We start from the raw sequence: 12,532 nt of genomic DNA, 5'->3' as shown, positions 1-12,532 counted from the left end.
ACAGTACTATACATATTTTACGAAACGATGTTTTATGCAAAATACTTTGACTCATAGAATAAACTACAAGTTGTGAACGGGCTGCGAATGATTTGATTACGCCGAAGTTTTGCAAACGGTCAGCATAATAATATCTCCTCCGTAACGTATGATAAACTTTCAGAGTTCGTCTTAGCGAAACGTTAACTCGCTTAACTTAAATAAAGCTGTTTCTAGACATTCTACTAGTTAGAACTTTTAACGTCAATCTCCGACTTGTAGTCGTTGTTCCGTTGCTCCAACTCTCCGTCTCCGACTGATCTCGACTGATCACTCCTGACTGATCTGATCTCGACTGTCCAACTGCTCCAGTGACCTCCTTTTTGTTGAACTTCCTGTGACCTGGAATCTGCCGCTTCTGCATGACGTCAGAGGCGTGTGCTCTTTCTTGTCTAGGAAACGCAATGGTTTCCTCATTGTGGTCGAGGACTGGCAATGCTTGGAATGCTTCCACTCACAATTCCTGGCAATTCTAACATACCCGAGAAGAGTGTCTTGTGTTCACAAACATCTTACAAATTTACTTACAACGAATTCTGCCAATTCTTTTCAATCAGACATTAATTGAATTCTGATTTTAATTTCCTGTAATGAAACAATTTGCTAAAGAAAGCGTGCTACATACCATCGTTACATAAGTTTTAAAAGCAATGACTGCAATGTTTATGTAATTTGTTTTTCGTGGATTATTATTTCCTGACACTTTGCTGTTTTTATGAATCTAATACTCAAAATCTTAATCTTTATTAAAATATGATTAACTGAAAATAAACATAAATAAATAAAATATACAGGCTCTGCCACATGCCCCCTGCTGAAACCCTGTTAGCTCCGCTAACAGACTAGATCTCACAGGGGATCGTTTAATTTGAAATACTCTGTATATAAAAGAATGAAATATATGAAAACTGTACATAAAAATATCGAAAAACATCAAAGATTATACACATATATATTACAATGTGAATAAATATCTATTATTAAATCCAACACACCCAAAACCAAATAGATTATTAATATTCTTAATGTTCATTCATTTTATTAATGAAAAACATATTATATGCATTTTAGTCATGAGTCTGTATTCTCACACCATCTAGCGGCTAAACTGAAAATTATCTCAACTGAACGCATTAGCCGTATTAATTGCACATGAAGTTCTTTTTAATGTTTGCAATTAAGATTATTTAGGTTGCCGTTGGTAACAACATTTTTTATGAAAATTTTCCACTTTCACATATCACCTGATGCTGTTTGCAGTCTTTTCAATTTAATACAAGTTATCTGTCCATCCATAATTGATTGCAACATTTATGACAAATTTTCACACACTTTTTACTAACTTTTCATAGGCTCAACACAATTTAAATTATTATTTTTATGTATATTGCACTTATCACTACACTTTAACATCACTAATTTATTCAATATTTAATTTAAAATAAGTTTCACCAGACACACATATTTATAAATCATGAAAATCCACTTTGAGATAGTTAGCAACGCTGAACTTGACTTTCAGAAATCAAAATCATCACTTATATAACAAGGTTGACTCAAAAAACTTGCACGTCTCTCGTTCGTTTGCGCCTCGGTACCTGGGTAGTTATGAACGGCGTTCTAACACACAAAAAATTGTGGTGGATTTTATTAATTTTTAAGCTTAAATTAACACTATATCACAAGGGAAAAATGTTTCCTTTTCGCCGTCTTTCGTGACACCAATTTTACGGTTTATTTCGGTTTTATTCACCAGTTTGTTCGATATCCGTAATTGGAAATCAGTGACGTGTCCTACTTGCATTGCCGGGTCTTCTGGATGCAAATTACGATTTTTGGTGTTTATATAATGTGCTACCTCTTTTCCATGATCAGTGCTAGTGTTTAAATATGCATTGCTTAAATCTGGCATTGTCTGAAATGGAGTGTGTTTAATGATTTGTATAATATGTATGTTAGTGTCGTGTCTATGTGCTTGATTCTTCTCTACTCTCGCATACAATGGGAATTATGACTCGCTAAGTATATGAACCTAAGCTATTTTGTATTTATGATTTAATTAATAATATTATGATTACGCATATATTTATTTACAAAATTGTTTATATCCTTAACCTACCTGAGTATAAATATTGAACATTTATTTACTCCTATCTATCGATAACTGAAACCAAAACCCGTTTAGAGATTCAGGGGTTGGTGAAAACGATGGAAATCTGCGTTTCCTCAGATTTCGGGTTGAGCATTGGTCGTTCGACGGCTGCTCGACTTTTAGCCGTGCATCTTAAACGTGATTTGTTCCCAGTTATCTTGTTTTCTATCTACCCAGTATATTTATAAACTACAATGTATATACAACTATAATAAAATCTCACTTTTATCTCAATTTTTTAAAAAAAAAAACACTTTTCTTCTCCATACTCGTAAACGGTATTTTTCATCTATCATTTCAAATCTATGTCAAGTCAAAATAATTATAGCTAAGCTGACTTTTAGCTATTATATCGTCTATTTAATTATAAACTACAAATTACCTAATGTGTAGATAATTATTATATATTTTTGTCCAATCTGTATATCCATTTGAAAATCTATGTCCAATCCGTATATTCATTATCCTTAATCGGTACAGTAGCTAAGTCTTTTGCGTCGGGGGCCAACCAACAACAAAATAACTTTCGCCTTCGTCTTAATCGTATATTTCTTATCTCTTGTCCAAGTAGAGTAAACAAAATATCCCGGGGTAATAATCTTATAATTACTTCTTTAATCTTATATTATCTTATCTTATTGCTGAATGGCCTAGCTTGTGAAACGGTGACTTTTAAATCTGTCATTATGAACTAGATATTCTTTACAGTCTCGAAACATTTCTTACTTGTTTAGGGCTATCTTTAGACTAGTAAAACACTTATGTCTTTTTAATTCCCTAAAACTTTCTTCTTTCTTTCTTTTTCTACTATTTATAATATCTTATGATCTTCACTATTTATTCTATAGCATGCTAACTTCACTTATTTCTATCTTTATTTATTTCTATTTATTTCTATATATCTCTATTTTTATTCATTTCTACTTTTATCTATATCTCTATTTTCTCTATTCTTCTCTATAACTATATTTATTTTATTTTAGCGATTATACACTTATCTTATTTGTCTAAATCTTGTTATATAAATGTCGGTATCGTATCCATATTCTTGTAGTCAATATTTTCTTAATCTATCTCTATGCTATCTCTATTTATCTACTGCTATTCTCCTTCTTTTCAGTCTCTTTCTATTCGGATCCACTCTCTATTACATCTCTTCTCTCATTCCATATTCAAATAAATGTAAATGATCAGCTAGACTCTTAACTATATTTTCCTAAACAAGCACTCCACTAGATATAAAATCTATATTCTATAGTGCTATCTTAATCCAAGTTACTATTATTTTGAAAAACACTTATGTTTATCTTACGCCTATACTCTAATATGTTAATCACATTAACCTTACTCATTTATTTAATTTAAATTTTACTTTTGTATTCGTCGGGTCTTCTGCTAAATAAGTCGGATTCACATAAAAAAATATTCACTGCTTTCGAGTGATAAACGAGGCAACTCCTGTGTCTCTTCGATCTTTATCACTGAAGACTTATGTGACGTAATACATAAAATATTATCTTTGACGTTTTGGTTAATCGCCCACTTTGAACTCAAGGAGAATGGGACTTCCCTCTTATCTAGTACTCTGACCTTCTGAAAGGTTCTCTAAAATTTTATGTTATTTTAACAATTTCTTTTTTTTTAAATTTTCTGCTAGCTAACTCATTAACATTAATTTCCATCATTCATTTTAATATTCCGTTCTTTCTTGCCTTTTAATATTTATATTAACCTAGATGTTCCTTCTAGATAGCAATTATTATATTTTTTTATTCTTCTTCACAGTCACATTTGTTACTTATCATATACACATAATTACTTTTTAAATTCTCTTTTACTATTCACTCTTCTTAATACAGATGTTAACTAAACATTTCTCTATTTACTACTTTCTATCTCTCTATTAGTCATGTTTATTTATTTGTCTAGTCTTTATATATATCCTCGAGACATATTTCCATTTTCTAAATTTTAATCTTCCTAACTTTTCAACGTAATATTTACTAATAATAATATAAATATAATCCTAATCACCAAAACACCTGTGTTATCTAACTTATAATCCTTAAACCTATACTTCTTACCTAATCTAATAGTCAAATAATAATAATAATAATACCACTAACAACAATACTAATCTAATTCTATTATAATCTTAACTTAAATGCTACGGTATATATATCAATGCAGAATAAAATATAACTAATATCTAAAATCCTTATATTAACAACTACTTACATTTACCACCGTTTCACTTCTCTACCTACATGACCAAGAATTTCTCTCTCTGAAGAGATTCGCGAATGCTACCAAATCTAGCAATAATTTGTCGCTCGCTATAACCAATTTCGCCTCTTTTTCGTATTGTGCGACTGTTGATACAAATTCCGCTATTTGAATCGCTTGAGAGCAATTGAACCTATTGCGGAAGCGATCAAACCACTTCTTAACAGTAACCTGGTCTGCTCTCGACTTGAATAAGGCACATAATGTGTAATTGTGCTGTTCGGATTTCAATGCGAAGAAAATGGATTCTCGCAAAACAGTATTTGTCTCTGCAATTCCAGTTATAATAGACAAGAAATGCCTCCTGAATCTTAGATCGATAAGGTCTTCTAAATTAAAATTCTTATCGGTGAACTGCACCATGAAATATCTTTTGTACCTTAGACCTAACAAATTATCCCGTATAATGGTTTCATTCTTTCCCCCCTAAGTCGGACTATACTCTACGAAATGGTTCAGTACACCCAAGTCTAAATAGTAATACCTGGATTTTGAAAACATTGTGGCTGGCTTGCCACTGCTTTTTATCACAGGATAGTGAATTCGGTGATTGTTTTTCAGCGACAGCATTTTGTACAGTATTTATGATAAAATCAAAATAACAGATAAATGAAGCAAGGGTGGTTGGGTGGGTGAATTTCTTAATTTAGACTAGGCTGGTTAATGTAAACAAGAATTGATTATAAGAACAGTATGACAATCTGTACTATAACGATACAAAATTAACCTCAACGGGGCTTAAACTAAAGTACTCCACTATGACAATACGGTGTAATATAATGTAATATCAAAACAATGATGGTTAATCTAAACTAATATCGAAGGACTCGAACTTCTAGCATCTCAGCCCTGATAAACTACGCATTAACCGGGAATCGAACAATGGAACTAATGACAATGGTGGTCAGTTTTGACTAGGCTAGAACCCAGAACATCTCCGCCATGTAAACCTCCCTGGTTCGTTTCTGATCTTGGGGATGTTTTGAGTGAACACAGAGAAATTACCTTCCACTCACTATCTGAAATGAGTGGCAATATGATGTACAACTAACCGAGAGATAATATTTCGGTTCATGTTATTATGGGGATTTCTGCAATTAAATAACAACTCCAGATTTCGATAATTGAATTACTGATGTATTTTCATTACTTTGTGTAAGTACGTGTAAGGTGTCGTGTATGAATTCGGGTAATTAGAAATTACCAGTCCTAACACTACATACCAAATATTGAGCCTTCGACTAATGTTTAGAAAGTAACACATACCTCTTGATGTTCTGTTCTTATGCTCCTGCAAATGCTGGTCCACCAAAAGCTCCTTCCGATCGTCAAACCACAGGCTGGATGGTATCTCGCTGGCGGTCACTCCAAAGGATGTGACGGAGGTTCGAACTAAGAACGGGCTGCGAATGATTTGATTACGCCGAAGTTTTGCGAACGGTCAGCATAATAATATCTCCTCCGTAACGTATGATAAACTTTCATAGTTCGTCTTAGCGAAACGTTAACTGGCTTAACTTAAATAAAGCTGTTTCTAGACATTCTACTAGTTAGAACTTTTAACGTCAATCTCCGACTTGTAGTCGTTGTTCCGTTGCTCCAACTCTCCGTCTTCGACTGATCTCGACTGATCACTGCTGACTGATATGATCTCGACTGTCCAGCTGCTCCAGTTACCTCTGGTCCTCTCGTTTTTGTTGAACTTCCTGTGACCTGGAATCTGCCGCTTCTGCATGACGTCAGAGGCGTGTGCTTTTTCTTGTCTAGGAAACGCAATGTTACCTCATTGTGGTCGAGGCTGGCAATGCTTGGAATGAATCGACTCACAATTCCTGGCAATTCTAACATACCCGAGAAGAGTCTTGTGTTCACAAACATCTTACAAATTTACTTACAACGAATTCTGCCAATTCTTTTCAATCAGATATTAATTTAATTCTCATTTTAATTTCCTGTAATGAAACAATTTGCTAGAGAAAGCGTGCTACATACCATCGTTACATAAGTTTTAAATGCAATGACTACAATGTTTATGTAATTTGTTTTTCGTGGATTATTATTTCCTGACACGTTGCTGTTTTTATGAATCTAATACTCAAAATCTAAATCTTTAATAAAATATGATTAACTGAAAATAAACCTAAAATAAATAAAATATACGGGCTCTGCCCACAAAGTAATAAACTTGTTACTTTTCCTGAAGAGTCTAAGTCTTCAATGAGACGGAGGCTCTCGAGCGTACTGCTTGGAGCGATTGCCTCACTTGTTCTACCTTCCCGTGGCGCAGGCTTGATTTGAGTTGATCCTAAACGAATCATTCGGAAGTCGAAGTCGGAAGATGTTTCCTATTTTTGCAAAACAGTTTTGGTCGATTGCAATCCGTCTCACTTGTGAGGGGACAACCCCATGCGTCGGTGGACCACCGATAAGCAAATAGCGACACGTACGCAAAAATTGGCGGTCCCGCAGCCAAAAATTGGTCCCACTTCCCTTTTGAAAATTATATCACTACCGGCAGAGAAGCGACGGAACGCCAACGAACAAAATTATTCCCCTAAAATACGTTAAATCCCCTATATGCGTAATTTCTTTGCATCAAGGTAAGTCTTAAAACATTTTTTAAAAAAGTAAAAGAAGTGCCCTGAGCTCGGCATGAAACACCAGCCTTATGGTTACTAGTTGCGTGTTTTTCCGAATTCGCCACGGAGGCGATTATGAAGACAGCTTTTAGAGTGATAAATCGTTGAAGTCGTTTTAATATTTCTAATCAGAGTGCTGCTTTAACCGTGTGTATTTGACAATAACTGTTTGGAATCAGATGAAATGCACTCGTCATGTAATTTTATAACAAAATGACAAGCGTCTATTTACTTTTTCCATAGTTCTCCCATATTCACTTGCTAGTGATCGGTGACAGTTGCCAACCAAATTCATACAGTTATACGCACCCATCTCAAGATTTTTCACTTCATGATGCAAAAGCAGGAGTTACTCTTGACCCCCGGAGCTCAAGTGTTCTGCTTATAATAACAATTCGTCAGGGAAAATATTGTATAATAACCGCATGCACGTGACTGGCGATAGTTCGTGTTTGTCTATTTGTCATTCTCCGTGACAAATCAAAGGAGCGCGGATGAAAATGAAGTTCTCGCTGTTACGTGGTGGTAACTTCAATACCCCCGATATTTCCTTCGACTCGACGAATCCCTGCCACCAGTGCTATATCGACGATCGCCGTTTACCGTCAAGTGAGCCACTAGGTATTGACGACGTTTACGGAATGGGGAAGCTAATAAACAAACAAACCAATAAACAAAATCTAAAGCCTTATAAAAAGTTTTCCCAAAATTTACATCTAGCAAAATCATTTGTTGGTATTCCAAAACTAAATTCACCTTTATTCATAATTTACTTCTATTGTACTTTTGATATGAGAATGATATGTCTGAAACTGTAACAAAGGTCATTAAGACTTTTTCTTTGGCTTTAGTCAGATTTAGCAGGTTTACTTAGCAGTCAGTCAATGTGGATCTGTGATTTCAGAGTTTTAGAGATTTCCTTAAAATTTTCATTTCTACAATAGTTTGAAACTAACACCATTAACGTATCTCTTTCGATATTTCCATAAGTAATGGCTTGGTCACTACCAGTATATGTCAAACAATAAAGTATTTACGGTGTCTTACTCCATTAATCCGAACTACATTTAATATCCAACAACTCTGTGCATTTTCCCTTAAATCTGCAAACTTTCTACTAGGTTAAAACTGAGTACTTCCTATTTTCATCTTTTCTTGCTAAAACGAAAGTGTTCTTTAGACAACCTGAAATGATGGCTCTATACTACATTATGTTGCATAGGGCATTTTATGTAGCATCTCATTTGACAGTTGGACAATTTATTCGTATATTGAAAGCAACAGTGATCAAGTCCTTGTACACTTACATGAGAAGGAAACAAATTCTTTTTAATTGTTGGAATTGTGCCAATGCACTAGGTCCAGAGAGTTTTCAATTTATTATTATTATTATTATTATTATTGACTTAGGTTTTCTTAAATATTAAGCAATATTTCACAAAAAGCTGGTATTTTTAAACAAATGTGTTCGATATCAAGTTTTCATAACTTAGTCACCTCTCCTTTAAATAATTTCAAAGGGGCCGCGGTGGCTCAGTGATAAAGCGTTCATCTTTGGTGCATGGGATCCTTGGTTCGACCCCAGCTCGCACCAAGTGAATTTTGTGGTGGAGAAGCACCATGAACAAGGGTTTTCTCGGGGTTCTCCCGTTTTCTTCCACTTTCTTCATTCCACCATTTCATTCATTTCTCATCATCACCGTGTCCTTTAGCCTAGCCGGTATAACCGTAGGTCGTAAAATTTAAAGATTTGATTTCAAATAATTCCAACCCAAAAAGTTGCAGGGAGTATGTCATTTCAAATAAAACAAACTACTGTATAGAATTCTGAGTATTGTTATTTTTATATATACAATTCTAGTGGACCTTACTTTCAAATCGAAGGATAAGAAGACTAAATTCACTCTCTTATCATTATAGATTCATTTCAATTGAAGCAGTTAAAATAGCTGTGAAAAAATAGAAAGCCTTACCCTCTATTCCAGTGTGCCACAACCGGATAACACGGCACATTGGCGTGCCCAGCAAAATGAACAGTGTAACGCAAACTTTTACTTATTATTTACAAGAATATTTGTCGAGTTTATTTTATTTATTATTATCAACGATTCTTCCACGGATCAGTTATCTGTATACAGTTAAACAAACAAGTATCACATTGAGGGAATGAGTGTATTTATTTACTTTAAAAGTAAAAGAAAAGTATATTTTCTTGTATATTCTACCGTGAATAACTCATCCGGTCCAAAAAATGGGACTAACAAGGTTAGCCGATGTGCCAAACACACACCACCCTATAGTCGTGAGTGCCACAAGCCCTTTTCTACGTCTTGGTACCCTAAGGGTTGTTGCCTTCAAAGAGAGAGAGAGAAAACTTAAGTACATTGCACTTACATACTTAAATAAATAAATTATGTAAATAACTGTTTCGTTTTCTGTTTATTATTATTATTATTAATAATAATTTCTTAGGAAGTTGACTGCCAAACGTATGCACACTGCTCTCCCGTGCAGCGCCTCGTGTATGATTTTCTGTACACAAACTATACATTCCAAGTTTATTGTGTTCATTCTATACGTGTGTTTGTAATTAGATGCATATGAAGTAGAAGTCAAAATCTAATGCCCACGTTACGTATATGCAAAATCATAGACAAAGAAATTTATGAACAAAAACATTTATGGCGCTAAAACAAAGGACAAAACTGAAGAAGTACTAGCGGATTGTTGCCCGTAGTACACAGGTGATAACGGTTAACAGTGTTAAATTTAAACAAATAGTTTTTAATTAAGCACGAATTTAACTTATGGTGTACAGTGTGGAAGGCTCAGGAGTTCGCTAGGATCCTTACAATATCGAACTCCGTGAAATGCACTGCAAACCTGTCCGCAAGCCTCCGAAATATTCAACAGATATTGTGTATTAATACTCATTTCAATGCAAACCTATATAGACCTACGCACTTCAAGACTCAACGAAAGTGCAGACTATTCATGAGAAACTCTCTCACCCAATGTATTCTCCTAACATGTAAATAAAATAAGATAGAGCAAATCTCAACTCTCTACGATAACCCTGTGCAAACGGGCAAGTGGTCAAAATGTCAATGCAACCTACATCAGAAAATCTATGGCCAAGCTTCTAAATCCGTTAAGTTGCGACAATAACAAAACAGAAAAACAAGTTTAAAAGTGCAAGATATTGAAGTAAAGGAAATTTCTGCAGAGTCACTCTCTCAAAAGCATCCTCCGATATATTTTATTTCTGCACCATTATTCCAGTTTTCTCCAACCTTCCAATAGAAATTCCACGGTGGAATCTGTGAATTTGGGGTCCCGATGGGCGACGCATATACCGTTGGCTTTTGACCTTCTCACCCTCCACGACGGTTGCGGTTAACAATGTAACCATTCTCTTCTAGGACACGAAATCCAATGGCCATGGTCATTCTATGGTCCATTGGTCATTCGAAGTCACACTTATACCTGGATAAGGTCCGTTGTGCAACTCTGTGAGAGACTGCAGCATTTTGGTTGACTTCAATACCTTGCACTTTTAAACGTATTTTTTGTGTTTTTTTATAGTCGCAACTTAACGGGTTTAGAAGCTTGGCCATAGATTTTCTGATGTAGGTTGTATTGACATTTTGACCACTTGCCCATTTGCACAGCGTTATCGTAGAGAGTTGAGATTTGCTCTATCTTATTTTATTTAACAATAGCTCTTATACAGTATGCTACTTGACCCCAGGTTCGATTAGCAAATTTTGAGTTGGACTTCGCATGGGACCATGCGAGTGCCCCGGTGACACAATTTTTTCATTCAAAAGGTGCTGGGCTCCCAACACTAATTTGATATGTATTGGCTACGTTTCCTTACGGGACCGTTCCCGAAAAATTTGACCCGGAATCCGAATTTGTAATATATAGTATGGAGCTCAATATCTAACTTTTCACGTTTTATCTCCGCAATGGTTGCGATCGAGGATATCCCTTTTCGTGTTATTTTCTTTTAGGACAAGGTATCTAACGGCCATAGTCTCGACTCGAAGTCAGAGTTTTACTTGGATAGGTTTTCTCGTAAGAGGTAACACCGCAAACAATTTTAACTAGTCTGATCTCGCGAATATAAACGAGAATTCGGACACTAAAGAGCGCGTTATCCCTCACCAGGTAAGATTTTCAGTCAGTTCGAAAAGCAAGTCTCTAACTATTGTGAATCTACCATGGAGCTACGCGCTTTAGCCACCTGAAAAGATTAAATTGGAGTTTTTCTATTATTAGAGCGAGATAAAATATGGCGATGAATCGCGAAGTACAGAGAGTAGATAGTTAACTAAGCGTATACAATATTGATTGATACTGTTTCTGTATATAACATAATCGAGTCGTTCATATTGAAGTATTATAATTACTAAGGGATGAAACTGAACAAAAACGGAAGTCCAACTATGTATATACAAACATCATGAATATCTAATATACAGTCACGTGTGGAGGAACTTATTTCGGAAGGGATCCAAAGCTTTTGAGGGTCCAAACTGAACATACGAATAAGTTATTTTAACATTTGTAAAATCTATTCAAAAATTAGACTAAAGGTTAATTAAAACTTGGAATTTATTGAAGGATCAAGGTTCGTGATTTTGATTTTTTGTTACTTCACACACTATACTTAGTGATACGCACGAGATGATACAGAATTTTCGTTACAAGATTCGAGACGAGATAGATCTATTTCAATAGAAAATATATACGGTTTTCGAGACGAGACAGAACTTTCACAATTTTTTTTGAGACGAGACATTCTCAAATCTTGTCTCATGGGCATCACTAACTGTGTTTAAGCATTACTGTAATATGTTGTGTGTGACTCAATTTTCGCAGAGTTGCACTTGCGTTTTTCATTAATATTCAACGCTGTAAACATTAATATTGAACATTGTAACATGAATAGATAAACTATCCAAACCTCTTAATCACATTTGCTTCTAGATAGCCCGTAGTCATAGTACTTGTTCATACGTTTAGACACCGATAATATAATTGCGAACCTGTTTTCTTTTCAGATGTTTAGATTGCTTTATACATTTTCTCTCAATGGGGCAGAAACATGGACTTATGCAAAAGGGACGATAAAAGATTGCAGGCTTTTGAAATGTGGATGTGGAGAAGAATATGGATAATTAGAATGTACTCCCATGCGCAAAAAAATTGCGTGTATACTGTAACTGAAGATTTTTCGTATTTATTCCATTTTCCTTACGTTTATAGGTAAAATTCAGTTATTAGTATGTGGAGATAATAGAAAGCAATCCACCTAAGGAGATATTTCCAAAAAATATAATAAAATAATAAAAATATAAGCAAAACACAAAATTATGCTCGGTTTTGTGTATACTGGCAACGATGATTT

Source organism: Thermobia domestica, chromosome 7, assembly GCF_964235325.1.
Source record: "Thermobia domestica chromosome 7, izTheDome1.hap1.1, whole genome shotgun sequence".
Classification (NCBI taxonomy): Eukaryota; Metazoa; Arthropoda; class Insecta; order Zygentoma; family Lepismatidae; genus Thermobia; species Thermobia domestica.
This window is presented reverse-complemented; position numbering follows the sequence as displayed.